General features: G+C 36.2%; 1 protein-coding gene across 4 annotated transcripts in view; it reads right to left on the reverse strand.

The window, feature by feature from the left end:
* The window catches only part of GRM8 (glutamate metabotropic receptor 8), a 949,955-nt gene that overhangs the window by 125,673 nt on the left and 801,297 nt on the right, over positions 1-22,985 (reverse strand). The gene's annotated exons all lie outside the window — the stretch shown is intronic.

A 22,985-nucleotide genomic window follows, 5' to 3' on the forward strand; every position in this document is an offset into this window, starting at 1 on the left:
GATAGCAATAGAATAAGATATAATCAAGTGCAAATACCATTGTTGGGATAACTTCCTTTTTTCTAAGAAACAACTAACTACCCTTTTCACAAATAAGATAGCATTTGATGAGGTTACTTTAAAAACCAGATTGACACTCTTGACCTTGAGTAGAGAATGGATTTATTAATTTTCTGTCAATCACTCCAGGACCTCTATTCAGCAGAAATATTTATTTGCCATAGAGAATAAAGTTAGAGATTGTGTAATTACAACAAATGCAATAGATGTTGTTATCCATGGATACTTTCAATAAGTGTGAGAAAAAGAAAATCAGGGGGACCTCCTAGATGATAGGTAAACCTAAGTAAGACATTCATAACCTAAAATATATTACTAGAGGATTCAAATGAAATTGCATTTTAAATTCTATTTCATTTATGTAGGCAGACAACACGACATTCCCAAACAGAAAATTTGATTTTTATGAGATCTGTATGATACATAAATAATTTTCTGAAAATAGTCTATAGGCAGGATCACCAATGGTGTGTATTCTAGGAAAAAATAGAAAGCCATCCAACTCAATGGATGCTTACTCTAGGCAAAAGGAAAAACCCAAAACAGATGACATCTTGTGAAGAGATTGAACACAAATCTGGGATTATTAAACTCCAGCATGAATTTTGGTCCAAGAGGGTGTCAAGAATGTGGTGAAGAAGAAGTCCTCTTCACCTGTAAATAAATGCGTCCCACACTCCTCTCATCTATACTGGGTTACAGATGGTACACACACCTCCCCGCCCCCCTTCAGATGAGAGAGGGGGATAGGAGTGTCATCAGTCTTCATTCAAACCAGCAGAGAAAGCCCATTCTGATCAGGAAGAAATTTCTCCCTGGCATGACCCCGTGACTTGTAGGGGTCCGGGCCGCAGGGGAATCTGACATGTCTAAGAATAACATATATTACTTGGCCTTGATTTGCTGGTATCCAAAGGATTGAGACATGGGAAACAGGCATCTTTGGGTGTCAGCAAAACTTCAACCTTGCCTCTGCCTTCAGGCATCAAGAACAGTGCTCCAGCAGCTTCTTCCTAGTCAAAAAATACCCTGTTTCCCTCTGCTGCCACCTACTCCTTAGTGCATGTAGGCATTCTCCCTTGGCCTCCATTTAACCTTGCCTTTCCTAATAAACTTTGTCATATGACTATGTGTCTATGGCCCACATGGGTGGCTATGTCTCGGCCATGCTGCGCATGCACGTCTTCGAGCGTCCATTGCTCTAGACCAACTCCCTGAGGTCCCCTTAGTTATGAGACAACGATAATATACCACAAAAAGAGAAGCAAAGGGCAAGAGACTGAGCAGAAGAGAAATATAACAGAGAAATATTGGTTATACAATTATATAATAATAGTAACTGTTATTAAATTATGAATGATGTACTTACAGAAATTCAAAGGAAAATATGCCCATAAATACAAAATTACACTTGGAAACTAAACATCAGAGTCAAAACTGCAACAGCTAGAGATCTAGAGATTAATAACAATGTGGAAATCAAAAATTAAAAAATAAAACTAAGTATATATACAATGTAAAAGATGTAAGTGGAAATGTGATAAAGGTTAAAAGAATCATCACACAAAATATGGCATGTTGTTAAAGAATTTTTAAAAATCAGAGAAAACCAAAGAGTTGCATATTACCTAATAAATAGTACAAAGAGATGTTCCAAAGTTTTGACGATAATATTTTAAGTGAAAGCACTCACTGTGTCCTTCATATAAAGAATAGAAAAATACCACACCAAATTACTTCTAGCTTCTTAAAACTATATATTATTGGCAATGCTGTATACTAGAAGCAATCAAGAAATTTCTTCAAAATTCTGCTGGAATACAATACTATATCAATTCTTCTAAGTCTGAACAAACCATCAAATTATTATCAACTATCTCTAAACATCAGAATAAAGATAGGGCTGGAGAGATAATATAATATGGAGGGCACTGATCTTGCATGCAACTAGTCCAGCTTCAATCCCTGGCATTTCATATGGTTTCCCAAGCCTATGAGAAGTGATTTCTAAGTGCAGAGCCAGGAGTAAGCCCAGGGACAATCTGGTATGCTCCACTCAAAAACAAACAAACAAACTAACAAACTAACTAACTAACTAACTAACTAGAACATATAAGGTATTGCCCCCTCCCCCCACCTTAGAGGTTTGCTAAGATCATTTCTATTCCTTGTGTCAAATAACTGGGAATTATATGTTAAAACTGTAAGAGGTATATTAGGTAGATCTCTGAGAGGTTGAAGAGTGTCCCATAAAGATATAGAGAGACAGAGACAGAAACCAAAAACATTGTGACAGAAAACAAACAACAACAAAATAGTAACTGGAAAAAATTTAAATAAATCACTTCAGTCTAAATGAAAAGTAAATAAGCATCAGAATGCCAAGCAAGAAACTAAGAAGAAAAAAACCCTTTATGACCTTGATACCAGCAGAAAAAATATTTGGGTGTCCCATATTTATAGCATCAGATCTTTTGGAGTAGGAAATGGAGTTTTAACACAGAATTTAAATGGTGTTTACATAGGCATCATAAAGAAAATGTCAGTTTCTACTTTGAAAGTCAACCCAGGGACAAAATAAAACACAGAAGACAGACGGTTGTTTTTGCAGGCCAGAATGTCAATATTAACAATAATGATGCAAAATAATTGTGGATTCGAAAAAGGTGGTTTTCATGTATGAGAAGAAAGAGCACAGTAAAAGTATGTATGATTTAATATATGTTTTTTCTTATAAACATAGAGACTTAAGGACCAGAGAGATAGTACAGGGTGTACGGATGGCTTTTTCATTGTGTTCAGCCAATCTTGGTTCACATATGATCCCCCAAGCACCACCAGGAGTCACTTCTGAGCGCAGAGCTAGGAATAGCCCCTGAGAATTGCTCCCGAACCCTCCACCATGACTCACAAATAAAAAAATAAAATAAGAAATAGAGATCCATGCCACAAGATATATGTCAAAATGTTGGGGCCAGAAGTAAAGGCTTAAGAATATTTTTCCTTTTATTTATTTATTTTGGTTTGGTTTTGTTTTAGGGCCACTCACGGTGGTTCTCAAGACTTACTCCTGGCTCTATGCTCAGGGATCATACTGGATGGGCTGGGAGGGAGCATCTAAGGTGCTTGGGACGAAAACTGTTCCTGGAAGAATATTGAATGTTTCATCATTGCTGGACATAAGAAAATCCATTCATTTGGAACAGAACTTCATTTTTGCTCTTTACAGGATAAACATAGCACTGGAGCAATAGTACAGCTGGTAGAGCGTTTGCCTTGCACTCAGCCGACCTGGGTTCGATTCCTCCATCCCTCTAGGAGATCCCGGCAAGCTACCGAGAGTATCCTGTCTGCATGGCAGAGCCTGGCAAGCTACCCGTGGAGTATTCGATATGCCAAAAACAGTAACAAGTCTCACAGTGAAGATATTACTGGTGCCCGCTCAAGCAAATCAATGAACAAAAGGACAACAGTGCAGTGCTACACCAGATACACCTAGAGAAGTTGCAGTGACTGAGGGAAGATTATCCTGCGCACCATGCGGTCAGTGTTAAAGCTACACTTTTTAGAACTTGCCTTTGTTGCAAGTTTAATTACCTGAGTCTTCAGATGTGATTCCAAACTTTTTAATTTCTATTCCCCCACCCCTCCCATAGCAAAGTTAAGTCTCTAAGTGCTTAGTGATCTGAAATTGCTTAGGATAATTACATTGCCTTTATTTTTTTTTATTAGACAGTCACAAAAATGCGGCACACTATTTTCTTTTTACAGCCTCCTTTTTGAGAGTGTGGGGAGGGCAGAAGATTCTTTTGCAGACAGGTCCAGAGACTACATCTATTGTGTGATGCTATTGATTGCTAGGGCTGTTAAGACTTGGACTAGACACTTCCTGTTGAAGATGTTCCCTGATGAATACTGACTCTATTAGTGAGGATAGCATAACATGACTCACTGCCTTTTGTCTGCCCTATCGAATTCCAACTTTGTCTCTTACTTGCTCTCCTCAAATTCCCTCCTGGTTCTCTATCCCCCACTCCCATTAGTTTCAAGCAGCAATGTATTATTTGTGTGCAAGGGTAAACAAAATATCCTTCCAAAGGATAATGAAATCTGCTACCTTGATCCATGAGTCTTTAAATCTGAGGAAATAAGGATGAATATCACCATAACCAAAAATCACAATCAGCATAACTGAAAAACCAGTATCACGTGGGATTGAAAGACATTACATTTGTTTACGCACACCATGTTTTTTTCACTTTGCAAGCCTATGAAACCAAACTGACATCTATGAGGCATCAACTCATTAAAGAACATTCTGAGATGTACGTTCCTTCTGTTGTATATTTATTACATCTGTTACTCTGGTAACTACATTTCCAAGAAGTAAACTTTTGGACCTTATCTCTAAATAGATTCCTTTTTATCGACTGACTTGCCTGAGCAACCAAAGAGAAATTAAACATAATAATAAGCATAAGGGAACCCATGGTAGAGCCACTTTAAAAATAAAAACATCTTGAGTCTTGTTCAAATGCTAAGGTGAACATTAGTAAATAAGCTCTTATGATTTTCTGAGCCTTAATTACCTCATGTGTAAACATATTTAACATTTGTAAAACCATTCCCCCATGTGGACTGGACCCATGATTATATGTGTATATACATACATACATACATATATATATATACCAATATATATATGTACACATTTCTTAAACCAAATTTTTAGGCAGCAGATGTAGTTCAGCAGTGGAGCACCTTGCCTCACATTTGAAAGCCCCTGATTCAATCCTAGCAACACACACACACACACACACACACACACACACACACACACACACACACACACACACATACACTTTTATCAATAACAAAATCAATACCAAATTCTCATCAAAATTTTAAAAAGTATTTGAATATTTTATAATACAAATATCAAAAGAGAATTCAATTCATAGCACAGAGGGAAAAAAAACACATGCCAATCAATTTACCTTAGTTTTAAGGTCTTTAATCATGTTTCTTCTTTTGAAACCTTAATACAAATTCCTTTAAACTGAGTTTACACTGATCTTGCCTTTTTCTCTCTTATTCAAACCTTTAGATATTTTTTTTTTGCTTGTATTCCTTAAATCTCAGTGGAGATGCTGACCTCAAAGGCCCATGGCATACATTTCCTTTTGTTTCAATAGATGTGTATCCTTTATTATCAAAGCCCAAGTTACCAATTGCCTTGACTGTGCTAACTTCCATTCACTCTGCAGTTCCCTTTCTAAGTCAGTGAGGCAGTCCTCTTCAGAAATACAAGTTATATAATTATTGAATCTAAAAATATTCAAGTAGTCCAATTATGCAGTTGCCATGACCTCTAATGCTGTATTTACATATGTTTAATTCCTTTCTAGAAGCTTCTCCATCCCCCCAGACTCATTTATCAGCCCTTAGTCATCAATTTCTTAAGCTCTCATATCACTGTTGATTTCAAGTCTAACTAACCTCTGGGAGTTGAACTCCCTCCATAAAAAGGACATTCAGTCACAAATCAATTCAGACATGGGGCTGTACTTCCTTTCTTTATTTTGAATGGTCTCCCTTTTTTAAAGCTACCTTAGGAAGTACGATTTAAAAAATAAGTACATTATACATTTAGCTAAAGACAACTTTGTACTTTGCCACACTTTAGTGAATTCTCATACTACTGAGATTCATGTAGTAATCTAATACCAAATATTAGACCACCTTAGCAGGATACTTTAATTTGAGAATAGTAGCTAGAATTTCTCTTAGCTTTTATATGTTATTTCAGGGACAAATGAAGAACTATGGATGACAGTCATTTGGAATTTTGTGTGAAATTTCCAATCTGTTAGACTTCAAGATCTCACTTGAATGTATGTTCTTGATAAAAAAATTTTTCATAAAGATTGTCGGTACAACACTTTACATTCAAAGATTGTATCCATGAAAAAGGTTGCCTTCTGGTGTTACAGTATTGAATTAACATATACACAATAATTATAAAGCAATTTAAATATTAAAAGTCCAACAAATAAGCTATTTAATCAATCTTGCAAATACTGCTTATTAAAATTTTTCATATCCCTCCTAAACATGAGGTATTCCATAAAAATTATCTTAATCTCAATCATTCATTCATGCCCTCTCTTTCTTTTTCTTTTAATATACATATAAGACACATACATGTACATATATATCTTTTGCTTTTGCAGATGTCTGAAAGATTGAGCTCTTATTTTTTAACTCTCAAAATTGTCCACTAAACCAACCCATGCTTCCTTCTCTACTCTCTTCCCTTTCATCTGCTAAAAACTTCCATTTCCTTTTCTGATCCTCTCAGTATGCATTAATCAAGCTCATTTCAATGAATCCTGATTCGATCTTCATTCACAAACCTGATTACGGACAGCCAAAGATGTTTTTGCTTAATGGCAAGACTGAAATGACTAAAACTCCAGATAGTCTTGTATCCGTATTGCCCCTGCTACATCTGAAAAGCAGAACTACCCTAGAAAGTTGATCTGAACCCAAATAAAAACGACATGAGTATACATACTCTGGACATAGGTTTTGGTTTATTTTCTTTGCGTGCCAGAGATCTAACACAGAGCCTCACCATGCGAGGCAACTGCTCTACCTCTAAGTCAACGCTCCTCTTCAGACAGGTTCTTTAAGTATTCTGAAAGAAACAAATGCATATAGGAAGCAGGAGACAGTTTTTCCAGTACCTTGGACCACTCTGAATATAACCTCCCCGCCTCCCAATTGCACTCCCAGGTCAGCATCCTGAAGCATAAAAAGGAATAAGAGAAGGAAAAAGGGAAAGTCGGACCGACAGGGGACGAGCAGTGTGTGTGAGGACTGAGCAGCCCGTGTGGAGAGCAGTACAGTGAGGCTGAATCCACCCGCTGCTGCACGAGCCGAGCTGTCTATCTGCCAGGTGGTCAGGAGGGCAGAGGCAGCCCCAAAGCTCCTGAACAGATGTTTCTTTCTCTTCTTCCACTCAACGTTTAGAGAATCTGAGCAGGTTAGGGGCAGCCACTAGGGAGCAGCAGCAGATGGCTGCCATGCTCCAGAGGAAGAAACTTGAATGGCGAGGGCTTCAGTGACAAAAAGCAGCAATGTTTTGTATGCCAATAAATAGCATCTACTGACTTGCTGTAAAAAAAGCACATTCATGGAAAAATGACTGTTTTTGACTTGGCCTTTAATTTAATTCTTTAATTTTATGATTTATGTGGACTATAGAACAATGATTAAATGTGAAGATCACCCCCCTCTTTCTATTGGCCTAACTTATTAAAAGCAAGGAAGTGGAAACCTTTACAAAGAAACTTTCCATATTCTGCTTACACCTACAGAGAACTTGGTCTAGGTGCTGATCATAGCACCAGACTTTTGGGGGAGTATTTTCTTTTGTAAGATAGATATGAAAAGTGGGCTGAAGTGATAGCACCATGGATAGAGTGTTTGCCTTGCACATGGCCAACCCAGGTTCAATTCCCAGCATCCCATATGGTCCCCCAGCACCTCCAGGTGTAATTCCTGAGTGCAGAGTCAGGAATATCCCCTGTACATCGCTGGGTGTGACCCAAAACCCAAAAAAAGAAAAGATATGAAAAGTTATTTTCTAAGAAAATATTCCTGCCTCCAAAACACACACACACACATAGTTTATAGGAAACAAAATATGAGAAGTCTAGTTGTGTTGAAATGCACACAAATCTAATTCTGACAAGATCAACACTTAGTTTAAGATATATCAAAAATGCTCACAAAGGAGAAAATGACGAAGTTGAGTTTTTTAAAAAAAATCAATATGTGTTTGTGTAGCTGTTCTTGTCTAAACACAATGATTCCAGCACTCACAAATAAAAATAGTTAATGATTCTGCAGTGTGTTGAAGTTTAACAAGTGTTTTCACATGAACAACACTTTAAGAAGCTTCCATAAATTAGGAAATCTGATATGACAGAAACCTTCAATTCCAAGATGAGGAGAGGCCTCGCAGCCATATTGTGCTGACTGGCATCTGTCTCTATGCTGGAAAGGTGACATTTTAATGATCCTGTGTCAGGCAACCGTCATTAAAGCTAGACTTTGCTTGGATACTCCTAGGACATGTCTCCATTAAGCAACTAATTTTGTAATTTTTATAGAAAGGAAAAATGGAGCTGGTAGTCTAGAAAAATGAGTTTTTTTCCTGCCTGTGTTTTAGGGTGCACCGAGAGTGTATACTATTTGTCAAATGAACAAAAGCTCAGAACTAACTTTCCGGAATTTGTGAAAACTGTGGGTTTTGAGGAATTAGTAAAGTTTGTGTAATGTTATAATACAGAAATATTATAGAAATACTGAGTTATTTGTTAAAAGAAACTTGCTTGTCTCATTTTGAAAATTAAAAAAAAATGCTGCGGGCTGGAGCAATAGCTCAGTGGGTAGGGCGTTCGCTTTGCACGTGTTGGAACCGGGTTCGATTCCCCCACTCCTCTTGGAGAGCCCAGCAATCTGGCCCGCACGGCAGAGCCTGGCAAGCTACCCGTGTCAAATTCAATATGCCAAGAACAGTAACAATAAGTCTCATAATGGAGACGTTACTGGTGCCTGCTCAAGCAAATCGATGAGCAATGGGATGACAGTGATAGTCACAGTAGTTAGGAAATAGGGCATGCTTTTAAGTAATGAAGCAGCTTATTAAAGGCAAGTTATTATTTATATGGTCAAGTAGTAATATTAAGTTATAATTATGTCTGAAAGTCATCTTCCTGCTATCTCTTTCTTCATAAAAGTTTTGATATCCTCTCTTCCTGTTAATTATATACCTTACTTGTAGTATATGTGCATTTATTTCCTTTGTACAGAAAACTCATGATCTACACTAGCTTACACAAAACTTCCTGCTAGAGCATTCTTCTGGAACATTCTTTCCTCTCTAACTTTCCTATACTCACAACTCCGTCATGATCTCACCTTATCCTGAATTTCCAAATCCAGTAACTAGCCATCTTCTTGATCTATTTCTTAGTATCTCTAAAAGCATGTTAGGGAGATATATATGTAAGTATATATGTATATCATAAATATCATCACATATATAGTTCATACCTTATACCTAGGTTTCCATTTTTGACTAAATTTGCATAAGCAAAACTTACATAAGCCAATGGGAATAGAAATACGCGTTTCTTTCTCTGTAAAATGGTCCTCTGAGAGTTTCTGATACCCAGAACTATGATAAAGATGATATGAGTTAATAAATTAAAAATTACTTTAAAGTTATCATTCTCAAAGCAAGCTTCTAAAAATCTGAGTAATACAAAATGTTTCATGAATAACAAGGGGTTTGCAATAAATTAAATTACAGCAGTTCCCATACAGGTGTATACACATTCTCAGTTTAAAGGCTCTGCAAAGTCTTGTAGGAAAACCAATACAAAAAATATCGAATGCTGTCTTAAAGTTCCCTACACTATTTTTTTTTAAACCAGAAATACTTTCTGTGCATATAGAGCTATTTAAAAACCAGTATTCTGAGGAAGGCCTTTGAGAAAATGCTGACTTGGATAAGAACCACAGTTGTCATTTTGGAGGTTATTTCAGCCTCAGATTTCCAATACTCTTAGCAAAAAAAAAAAAATTCTGCAAAGAAGATGATCTCCTAATACTCAGAGTCATCACAAAATCTCAGAGAAATGAACCAAATTGTCCTGTGGGAAGCTGTGTCCTAAGACTAGGAGAATGGCATTAACTTTCTAAGGCCAATTATTTCCTAACAATCTCTTAAAGGATAAGAAAAAGTTCTGTGTTTCATGCCATGTACAGTAATTGCTCATCCAGCAAGTAGCAGAGGCAAAACTTTATCTCTGGAGAAAAGTTTACATTACAAATACGTGAAAATCTATCTGATCTGATCAAGAGTCTAAAATACTCCTGGGGGTGCAAATTGGAAAATGGATAACTTTATGTCTGCAATGAAGGCAGAATCAAGTTGTGACGGTTGTATCTGAGTCCTAATATGTCAAGTCTCCAAGCATGCATCTGTTTACTGCATCTGCTGTAATAGAGCTGCAAATGGTTGAGGACTGATCATCTCCCTGTCACAAGCTGAATGCAACCCACATTTTAGACAGCACATTGGGAATTCTGAAATCATTTTATTTTTCTCTTTTTATGGAAGCAGAAATAAGTTTAGCTCACATTTATTGCTCATCTGTGGCCTGTTCCTCTCTGCCATGCCATTGCCTAATTCTTCACCTAAACACTAAGAACTTAGCTCTACTTCCATCTTCATCGAAAAGTGCTTTTCAGAGAAACTAGCATTTCACAAATCACATTAGCTATTTCCTTTGAGCTTCATTTTCATTCAGCTTATTGAATAGAAAAAAGTCAGCTTTCCTACAGTAGAGTTCTATTTTTTAAAAGCATATTATAAAAATATATTTTTGTGGGAAGACATCCTGTTCATTTTTGATTTTTTTTTATCAAAACAAAGATTGTTCCTGACCTCTCCTATTTTAGTTTTATTCCATACAGGCTATAAGAAATCATGTTTGTTCATAATAAACACCCCAAAATGAAAATAAGATATTTATTAATGATATACAAAAGATACCTGAATTATTAAACACCAGTTAGGTTTCTACTGTAATACTGAGATGAATGATGAGGTTATCTTTAAACCAGTAAGAGAATACACAGGGAAACACATTGCGACTAAGCTCTTACTATTTGAAATATCCAATTAGAGAAATATTAGTGAATCCCTATATTAAACTCCCAAACTTAATTTTTATAAACATGAAAATTGATGCCCTACATATTCAGTAATAAAACACAAATCTATTTGAAGATTAGTGAGAGCTATGAGGAAAGGCAAGTCTTCAAATTTCTAATTATAGTTTCTCCACAGCATCAGAGCTTCCTGGGGTCCCATTCGTACATCTATTAGCTCTTTAAACAACATCAAATCCTGCCCCTACCGAATATTTTATGGAGACCACTTATAAACATCAATGGGATTCTATATTAATTAGATTTACTGATGGATAATTAGTTGCCCAAGGTTAAGGAAATTTATTTCAGAGCTGCCAAGCTTAAAGTATGTTCTGACTAGATTTTGAAAGCATATGTCTATTGCTGCACCCACATAGGTTCCCGTTAGAAAAAAATTTTTTTTCTACAGAAGTTAAATAAGTAGACTAAAAGACTGTACAGCGACTTAATCTAACAGTCATATGGGATCTTGGGAATCTAAAAAAAAAAGGATCCGTAGGCAGAAGAGTGTAGGTAACAGCAGATCTGACATTTACGAAAGCAGCCAAATGAGAATGAGTTACAGCAAAGCCTTGGGGTGCTAGAAGTTAAGGAAAAGAAAGGGAAAAACTTGGAAGAAGTCTTGGAAACTCAGTAAGAGTTGGGTTTCAGTGTCTCAGACAGCAAGTTTACTGTTAACACTGCAAAAGGAAAGAGAGATGAAACACAAGAAGAGCATAAGTTTGTTTTCTATTTGCACTGTTAAATGAGACTAGGCTCCAATGACATGATTTTTTTCAAAATATTTTGTTACTCTCTTAGGTACTTTGGTGCAACTTTAGTTAGTGTACTGCAGCCAGGAATCACAGCTCATAAAAGACTGGAGGTGTATACAGCGGCAGTCAATTCCACCCTCAGTTTTTTCCTTTTTTCTAAAAAATGTTTTCCATTAAAGGATTAACTATAACTTCTAAAACTGTCATGTATGAATGGTTTAGCTCTGTTTTCAATCAAGAAAACACTCTTTCCTGCTGTTTCTCTCTACCTACAATCCAGCACACTCGAAGGAGTTTGCTCACAATTACTTTTCAGATGTCCTTTAAAGCATGAATGCTTAAGCAAACTTGGGTGTATTTATATGATGGACTAATCCTCAGCAATAATAATAATAAAAAAAGAACCACTTGGATGAATTTTGAGAAAATTGTTCTGAATGAAAAAATTCAACTCAAAGGATTGTGTACAGTATGACTTCATTTATATAATAATTTTGGAAGGGCAAAATTGTAGAAATGAATATTTTCTTAGATGTGGCCCTGTCTTCTGGGAGGCATGTAGGAGGAAATAGATACAGTTAGAAAGGAATCCTGGTGGAAATGGCATTGTTCTGTGTCTAGATGGCAGAGGAAATAAAATTGCACTCACACATGCACATGCACAGGTACAGTAAAATGGCAGTTTTATAAACAAGATTGATTGATTTCATAAGTGCCATGTCTTGGTTAGGATCTTATACTGTACTTTAGAAGATGTTGACACTGGGGAGTATTCTGAAGGAATACCTTTATAATTTCTTTGAACTGCATGAATCGAAAATGTTCTCAAGAAAAAAAAGTTGCATCAAAATTATTTTACAATACATAAAGTCAAACAGATGCTAGTAAAAAGGAGTAGTCTGTGCCCTTGTTAAGGCCTTTGTCTTTATGGATTTCAAGGAAAAACATGTCCATTGTTTGTTTATTTGTTTGTTTGGGGGCCACACTCAGAAGTGCTCTTGGTTCTGCAGGGCTCAGGGGACCATATTGGCAGGAATTAAACCCTAGTTCGCTGCATGCAAGGCAAGCCCTTACTTGCTGTACTATCTCTATATCCCCAGAAAAATGTCTTTATTACATAAACCTTCAAATTTTTATAGCCCATTGCACATTCTGCATCTTTACATGTTGGTAAGTAAGAACATATAATTTCAGGAGGATTGTGTCTTCTGGCTTAATTTTCCTTAAATAGTGGAAATTGTGAGTAAGAACATTGTGTTGAACTTTTGGTTCAATCAACAGACATACTCATTTTATTCTTTTTAAATTTATTGATAGTTTATGAATTGCTGACTACCTATAGTTGGAGCTATGTGTTTTATTTGTATAAAATTCTTTTCAGTTCTATATTAGTAATTATCATGCACATTGTAGAATTTATGACATTAAAATATCCACAGAGCTTTTATAAGTGTCCTAGGATATGGGATTCACACAGACTTTAGCAGATCTGCTATAAAATTATGGTTACCATCACTCCTCACCCTTCTTTGGTAGTAGTATAAAAGAGGTATTTTCTAAAACCAGGAATGTGACTCAATGTTAGAGTGAGTGCACATCTCACATATGTCAACTTGGAGTTGGAACTACTCAGAGTTGCCAAAAATAGTTGCACAAAAAGAACTATTTTCTATTCGTCTATCAGTAAGTTGCGTTATATTATTAATTTTTTAATTAGACCTCTATCATTTTAATTTATTTTAACATTTTAATTAGAATTTAATAATAATAGTTTTAAATTATATATTATACTTTCTTTGATAAATGACAAGATTCCCTGGATATAATTAAATTACTTCAATAGCCTGCCTCTAACTGGGTCCAAATAATAGACTCTTGTTTCTAGCTTTTAATCAGTATAAATCATATGTTATCAAGCATATTTTGTCTATTCTTAAAGTAGCATAGCAACATGATTATTTCTTATTTTACCAAGTACCCTGAACCTATTACCTATAATTATTGATAAGAAAAAACAAACTCAACAATAACCTACATTTAATTAACTCTATTCTCTCCAATATCCTAACTTGCTCTTTTGTTGATCCTACTCCAATAATTTTAAAATAGGTTCAAACCAAGTATATGAATAGATGCAGTACTGTAGCACTGTTATCCCATTGTTCATCGATTTGCTCGAGCAGGCACCAGTAACATCTTCATGGTGAGATTTTTTTGTGTGTTACTGTTTTTGGCATATCAAATATGCCATGTGTAGCTTGCCAGACTCTGTCGTGTGGGTAGGATACTCTCGGTAGCTGGCCGGGCTCTCTGAGAGGGGCAAAGAAATCGAACTCAAGTTGGCCACATGCAAGGCAAACGACCTACCCACTGTGCTATTGCTCCAGTCCATGAATAGATGAGTCAGGAAAAATTAGATCATAAATAAAATAGGAAAACAATCCAATTCTCTTTTGTATGTGTGGAGGGGTGTTTGGGCCACACCCAGAAGTGCTCAGGGCTTACTCTTGATTTAGTGCTTTAGGATCATTCAAGTCTCAGGTACCATATGTGGTGCCTGATCAGGTAAGGTCAGACCTATGCAAGGCAGGCACCTTAACTATCTTTGTGCCTCCAAGAAATTAACTCTTAATTATTACCAACTAAGGAGACAATCTCTTCCATGGTAACTCCTTAATTTGCTAATAATGCTTTCTTAAAGGTTAAAGCTGAGAGAATCTTTAGTGCTAAGATCACTGAAGGGCCAAAGAGATAGTGCAAAGGACTGAGCTCATGTACTGCAAACAGAGAGACTGGGTTCAGTTCCTGGCACTGCATGATTCCCTGAGCATAACCATGCATGAATACCAAACACCAAGTTAAGAATATCTCCTAAGCATTGCTGAATATGGCCCCCAAAACAAGCAACAGCAAGACCTCACCCCAGTCTAAAGAACATAAACTTGTATTCTAAGAATATCAAGAGTTGGCTTTCTCTTCAAACCCAAAATTCATATTCTCACTTGAACACATATGTTGCTTGCGTGCTCTTTTAAGCTCATATCTGTCTTGAACTTGAGTTCCTCTTCTCTTCCCTCACATCTTTCTAAGTAGCTTTTGTTCAATAAAAACTATCTTGCTTCAGACACACAAAAGAATATCAAGACTCTATAAAATCCAGGTTCAGGGTTTCAACTCATATTTCTTCATTCCCCATGACACCTTCTGCCCGACTACTATCTGCAGCAAAGGATCACATTATAGAAACTGTGCCCCATTCCTCCCTATAAAAACCTAGATAACAGTCCTCATCCCATCTATACACTGACAGTTGGCATTATAAGTCTTGTCAGGTAGGGTTGGCCCGATAATTCAGAGGATAGAGCTTCTCAGATGTGGGTATCAGAATCTACTCAGCATCTCTCTGGCCCCAGAAGGGTTAGGAAACATAGCCGGCTTGAGTGCTAGTGATAATAGTTGTACTAAGTGCTGCAGAACTTCATCTGGGCCCCATAATACCCTCCCCGTGCTTCTGTTTGTGACTCTGCTCATATTTTGGTGATCCAGTTTGATTGCACAGACCCTGTGCAGATATCCTCAATACTGGCCTTTGTATTTAACTTCATATTTGGCTACTATGACAACGGCTCCTAGCTTTAGCTGTATAAATATGTGCTCCTAAATTCTGCCTGACTTATTTCAATATTTATCTCTTCAGGTGAGCTCACCTTTACATTCTTGTGAAAATAGCAGTGCTTTAATTTTTAGTTTATTAGCTTATTCAATGAATATTTGATGAGATTCACAATGTGCTAGTCTTTTTAAAAAGATTCAAAACATAAGTGGGTTAGGTCCTTTATCCCAAATTTTCTATGATGGAATGGTAGGATGCTGAGAATTACTTTTGTTTTCTACCTAATGTTTGGATTTGTCCAGGCCATCCAAATACTCTAATCTTCCCAACCTGCCTCCATGGAATATTGCAAACTAATTAGATCAAAAAAGTTCCCCATGTACCCAGTCTTCCTCTAGAGTAAGAGGTTTTCTTGTGAATATTGACACTGCTCTTAGAAGAATGTGGCTTAACATTTTAGGGGGACAGAGATATTACGATGATTCTGGTGATTGCTTTGTACGTAGCTAAACCTGGTTCAAATCCCAGCACAGTAAATACACTGTCCTGAGAGCACTGCCATAGATGATTTCTGAGCACAGAGTCAGGAGTAAGCCCTGAGCATAGCTGGGTGTGGCTTCAAAACAAAGAAAAAATTAAAAACAAGAATAAAGAAACACAACTTGATGTATTAAGGGCTTATGAAAGAGGCATATCCTGGGATTACGTTTCTGCATAGTGCTATTAATTCAGAGGTAACTCTAGGGACTGAATCTGAAACATCTCTAAATCATTCCAACACCTAGCAGAGCAATGACACATTGGAGAAACTTTATTATGGAATGGACACATATATTTATGGATGGGTACATAGATGTATGCTTGAAAAAAATGCATACTCTTTCCCTAGCCAATACACTTTTCAGCCACTTCAGGCCATCAAAGTATTTTACATTCCAGTCTGAATTTCATCTGTCAAAAACTTTATCCACATACCCTAGTAGACTGTAACTGCTATATCATTCAAATTTAAAATTTAGTCTTTAATTTATACCTGTATAATAATGCATTTTAATAGTTACTAAAGTATACTATTTACTTTCTGGTATTCTTAGTTTAAAAACTAGTATACTTGGTTTTATAGTTTTTAAACTAAGTATACTATTTACTTTTAAAGTATATTATTTATCTTACAATGTTACTAAAGTATACAGGTCTTTAATGGCCTGTACAATTTTTGATACCTGGGAGTTTATCTTTACAAACATCATAATCCTCAATGATTTACAATCTGCATGTCAGGGAGCAACCACCAAAAAAAATAATAATTGTGTACAAGTCCACTTCCTAATCAATAATCTTGGACTTTTGCCTCTCATTTAGTCAATAGTAAGAAAATATCAGCATAACATTCAAGACATGTTTAACAAATATTTATTGAGCACCTACTCTGTGCTTGGCAAGAATACAACTAATATTTAATCATCTTGACATTTACTCAATGTGTCAAAAACATGACTTTATGAAATGCCTGGTTACTCATAAATAGATAAGTCTACCCCCCACAAGTGAATTTATTTAAAAGAGCATATTAGCATCTAATGAAGAGAATGTAGTTTGGATGATTAACCATCTTGATCCAAGAAAAGGAAGAAGAATTAAACTTTTTCACATCACAACGTGGAGGCAGGAAAAAGGGATTTTAAAAATTCTGTTAGAAACTAGTGAATGATTTCATGAAATTGCCTTTATATTCTTTTTTTTGTAGGCAAGAAATGCTTTTTAAATGTATGTCATAGTATGAACTGTTACATGTACTAACTTTACTGTAAAAGAGAATAGTATAGTACAGGTATGTTTTCAAAGAGGCAAAGAGAAAAATAAAATAATTCTAGGATAAAAGTAAATAAGAGGTCAATTATCCCTTCACTTTTTCAACTCAATTCAATCCATCATTACTTAAAGACTATTGGAGTAACGTTCATTATAGAGCCATTACTCCTACATAAAATTATTAAATCTAATGACATTTTGAAACAGAAACCCAATGAGACAAATGAAGACTCTCAGAAATCATTCCCTTACCCCTGTATTTCAAGCACATAAAAGAATATATGTATGTATACTATTATTTCAAGGGAATGGTATACATTAATTCAAATATCACACTATAGATAACAGATCTCAGGTTCACAAGGAAGACAGATTCAATGGGATTAAATTCTACCTAAAACTTTCCTTTTTTCTCATATTTATCAAACTATTGCCATTTCACAGCTCACTATTATTCCTACCAAAATAAATAATTTTGTCTGATTATCAAGGCACAGATAAGACTTTAGGTTGTGTGCACTTTGTGTAATATTGAAGATATCATTATAAGAGTATAAAAGAATTCATTTTATGAAATATGTGTTGAAAAACCATTACAGACTCATTATAGTAGGCTGACTGGACCAACAAGATAAATGATCATCATATCTGAATAACTATAAATAAACATCAGACAATGTTCTAGAACCTTATTATATGAATAACCTGTAATTATCTCAAGGAATTATGACTATTTTAATACTGAGAAAGAAATGAGATTAAAAGAAGTAACATAATGCATCCAAAGCTAAGAGTGCATGTTGAAATTCAAACATCTTTCTGACTGTGAGATAATTTCTTTACCTATATTCCTAGAATTTAATCTTCACAGTAAGTCTATATTTTATCCCCAGTTCAAAGATAAAATAGAGAATTTTTAGAGTTCAGTACCTTGTCAAAAACTACTTTCTTCTATGGATGGTCCACTTAAATTTTAAATCAGGGTCAATGTACTGAAAAAAAAATGGTGGATTGAAGCAGAAATTCTAGTAGAAGGTGTGGTGTTGAAATAGTGTATTTATGATTTATATCACCAATGGTATCATAAACTGTTTCCCCAGAAACATTTATAGATATTTTATTTATTTTGGAAGAGATTTGGGCCATATCAAGCTGTGAGCAGGGCTTATTCTGGATTTGCAATCAGGGTCTTTCCAAGAAGTGCTTGGGGAACAATATGTGGTACCAAAAATTGAACCCAGATTAGCCACATGCAAGGCGAGTGACTTATCCACTGTGCTATCACTCTGGTCCTGATATTGTTTTTGAATTAAAAAAAAAATCAGGGATTATAATGCCTTTCTCTTTCAAGTCATCTTTGTGATTTACAGAATACCACATATAATTATGCTGAGAAGTGACTATAAAGACATTACCCTTTGTTATTTTTATTTATCTGCAATGTTTTGAATGAGTAACAAGAAAGAGAACAGAAAAACAAAATAAGCAAACACGGACATATTATTCTTACAGTTACCAACACAAAACACAAGTAGCTCTTGCTGTTGGTATAAAAAAGTAAGTCAGGAATAATATCCATTCAGTAACCTCAATACACCTTTTCTCTGTGGACTCGCAGCGGCATCTGGCTGTTCTTTTCACAGTTCAAGCTCTGCTGTTTGCTCTGAACCTCTAAGCTGAAATATGTTTTGTAATCACTAATAAGGACCACCTGCCTCTTGAGCTTTAGCCTAACAAAATGGAGACACCTTATTGTTCATGCTCCACTCAGGTAGACAATACACACTTCATGAGTGGACTGAGATCACTGAATAGAAGTCTAAATGAGAATAAACAATTATTCTAAATTATTGCAATGCCTAAATTAAGAACATATGCTAGCTCCATAAAATTGAATAAAGAAACACTAATATGTGGAACAGTAAAGGTAATACTTTTGAGCCAGCACTTTAAATTTCCTGAAGATGTTCAGGGAAAACATAAAAGAATGACCAGTTTGTTTTCCAAAATTCTTTCATTAAGATACATTCAGGGAAAATTCATTACATTCATTACATTCATATATGATTAAGTTTCAGAATGTGTACTTCTTGTATTCTCTGTATATAAAATTATAATACAGTTGAATTCAGCCAAAGAAAGAAAAAATCTGGTTCTTAGAAAGTGAGAATTCAGTCCAGTAACTGGTTGATAAATGGTCAGCTCTGAAGAGACGAAGCATTTGGGCATGAGTAACCTTCCTTGCCCCACAACACAAATCCCTGCCCCATATATGAGCAACCAGATCAGGTCAAGAATCACTCTCTAGGTTGCCATTGAAAAATCATGAGCACAGTTTCATCAGTTTCATGGGCACATCCATCCATTAGAATTGCTGATCGGAATGTCTGTCCTTCCAGTTTTAGCATCCTAAGAGAGGCACCAGGCATTCACTTTAGTCTCAAAGAAAGCCAATGAGATTGGCACCTTCAACCACCATCCATCAGAGGTCATCCTCAGAAAATGAGGCAGACAAACTAAAGGAGACAGACCAACAGGAGGACTCTCCAAGCTTTAGGTTGCCTCACCATCCCTTAGAGCCATCAGTGGCCTCACAGACTGTTTATTCCATACAGCATTGCTCCTCCATCCAACACTCAGGCTCCCAAAAGATGAGTCATCATTTTAAGAAAATAGAGACATGCGGCTGGAGCGATAGCACAGCGGGTAGGGTGTTTGCCTTGCATGCGGCCAACCCGGGTTTGATTCCCAGCATCCCATATGATCCCCTGAGCACCGCCAGGAGTAATTCCTGAGTGCAGAGCCAGGAGTAACTCCTGTGCACAGCTGGGTGTGACCCAAAAAGCAAAAAAAAAAAAAAAAGTGGAGATATTAAGAATGGTTAGTAAGTACATCAAAATCCAATAGGTACATGAAAATTAGAGATGGGGCATATTCCATAGCTAATCAGCAGGCAGATAAAAGACCTGAAATTGTGTTTGCTATTCTTTTCTTGCAAATTTTGACTTAGGGGAATATCCAATCCTAGTTTCCTTGTTGGTTGTTTTTGTTTTGTTTTGTTTTGTTTTGATAGGGTGACAGATTTTATACAAAAACAACACAGAGTATGTGAGGTAAAATAAAAGTATCAGATCCATTCTACCTCAGGAAATAAATCACAAATTTATCTACATAAAGTTTACTTCATAAGTGATGCTTTTAAGAATATTTTGTTTATGGATTTGCTCGAGTGGGCACCAGTAACATCTCCATTGTGAGACTTGTTACTGTTTTTGACATATTGAATACGCTATGGGTAGCTTGCCTAGCTCTGCCTTGTGGGCAGGATACTCTCGATAGCTTGTTCGGCTCTCGAGAGGGGTGGAGGAATCAAACCTAGGTTGGCCTCGTGCAAGACAAATGCCCTACCCGCTGTGCTATCGCTCAGTCCAAGAACATTTTAGCCAACATTAAAGATGAACAGGAAATCAGCTGTAGGACAAATAGTGAACATCTCTAATGTGAAGAAATGGAAGTTCTGAAAGCAAATTCAAGCATTTCTTCTAACAGACTTTTACTTGTTTCTCAGACTCTTAAGTTCAAATTAAGCATCAACAATACAAAAATCATGTGATACTGATTAATCACAGGTCACTTCTTTGGATTTCACATGTACCATTCTCTTGACTAAACAATACGTTGCATTATCTCCTTAATCCTTGTTGCAATCATTTGAGGTTGATAGTGCTAACGTTTCCATTTTATGGGCAATGAAGCGGTGACAAATAGCTTGCTGTCTTGCCTTAAATCAAAACAGGAGCTTAATAAATTCATAATTTGCCAGGTACCTCCTAATAATGTATAAGAAATAATTCTTATAAATTGTTTTGATTCATTTTATGAGTGATAGCAAAATAATAAACATATAACTTACATGCGCCATTAAGATGCACTAAAAGATCTGCTTGAAATTCAATATTAAAGTTTATAACAAACGTTCACCTAGATGTATGTCTATGTGTATTTCTATATTATTACCTTTGGTATTTCTGTTTTATATATTAGGGCATGTATTTTTCAATTCTTGAATTTTGTTACATAAATACTTAATGAAAAGAATACACTAGGTGTTCTGGCAATGCTAAAAGATGAAAAGTTGCTTCCCTATTTTAACCTGTATCAAATATTATTGTCATGTTTATTATTTTATTTCACAAGGGGCCACTTTGAAGAATATTTCTGCCAAAAAGATACTGATTTTCAGTTGAGTATCAATAACTTGAAGAGTTAGTTAGCAGAGATGTGTTTCAATAGATGTCAACATGGGCTGCAGAACAATGGAATAGATTTCTGTCAGATTGCTACAACCTAAGACAGTGTCGACACATGTTCTTACGTGCTACAACAATATCTGCAAATTCAAGTTTTGTGTATAATTTAACACAAAGCGTGATTATACCAGAAAGACATATCAGAGACAATAAATCATAAATATCCTAATTTTGATATTATTCATCATCTGTTGTTTTGCTGAGAAACTGGGTGACTGGTGCTGCATGGTCATGCCACTCCATGAAGCTGTATTTTTTCATAAAGGAGAGAAAAAAATGTCATTGAAAATACCAAATTGATGCACCTGGCATGGGTTCTAACACAAGAAAACACATGTTCACATGCTGAACACATATAATCGAGAATGATCTTTCTCTCCCACCCTGTGTTCAACATAAGCTTTTACCTTCCAGCTAGGATAAGCTCCAGCTAGGAAATGAACTTATCTATTCATCTGGGAAACAAACTCAATTCTCACACTGTTAGGATGGATTTGAGAATCAAGAAAAGGAAATGCCTTCATTAGAAGAAAGAGTGAAATGCACATTGGAACACTAGACCAGTAGAAGAATATTTCCAGCTTATTTTATGCTTTTTCAAAGCAACTTACTAATGACAAAGGAAACACTGCTTTGCAGTGATTCCTGACCTAAGCAGTTTCTGTAACTAGTCCTTTGTCCCCAGTGTAGAGGAGATGCTATATGAATGAACTCCTATCCTTAGCTGAGATGACAGGGCATTCTCCCAACTCCTCTATTAGAAGCAGCTAGTGTGAAATGATATGGCGCCAGAGGCTTATAAATATGAGATGACTCCTTACTCAGGGGTAAGCAGATGCTGCTCCAATGCCTGTGTTCTCTGCCCACACAGCCCATTGCCAACTTTGGGCCTTGTGACTTCCCAGCTTCCTGTATCCTTCGCAATCAGCACTGGCTTCCTATTCCAGAGCCCGTATAATGGGGTCCAGTAACAGCTAATATTTCCCAAAGACCATAAAGATCCTCTTCCTTAGGAAAGTCCTCCTGAAGGACTTGAATTCGACCTGCTGAAGGTTCTCTGCACCACCCATGGTCCGTGCACTACAGATAACACCCAAGGGAGAAGGCGTCAACAAGCAATGCTGAGGCATGTTAAATAATTTGGACAATAAATTCTGCATATATTTTGTTGTTGCCATAGAAAGATGTAATGTAAATATAGATCATCATTTATTTCCACCAACTAGATGTTGCAATAGGGCCCACTCAATTTTTGATGTGGCAGTTAAAGTACACTTACTGTTTAGTCCTGGCAAGCTCCCCATGGCGTATTCATATGCCAAATACAGTAACAATGACGGGTCTCATTCTCCTGACCCTGAAAGAGCCTCAAATGCAGCACCGTTGGGAAGGATGAGTAAAGAGAGGCTGCTAAAATCTCAGGGCTAAGATGAATGGAGACCTTACCGGGCTCACTCGAGCAAATTGAGGATCAACAGGATGATAGATAGATAGATAGAGAGATAGATAGATAGATAGATAGATAGATAGATAGATAGATAGATAGATAGATAGATAGATAGATACTTCTAAGTCCAAATGTATTAATTCAAGGCACACTCTGGCACCTATCCTCCCAATACTTCTACACACACACACACA

The sequence above is a fragment of the Sorex araneus genome, chromosome 1 (genome assembly GCF_027595985.1).
Source record: "Sorex araneus isolate mSorAra2 chromosome 1, mSorAra2.pri, whole genome shotgun sequence".
Taxonomy (NCBI): Eukaryota; Metazoa; Chordata; class Mammalia; order Eulipotyphla; family Soricidae; genus Sorex; species Sorex araneus.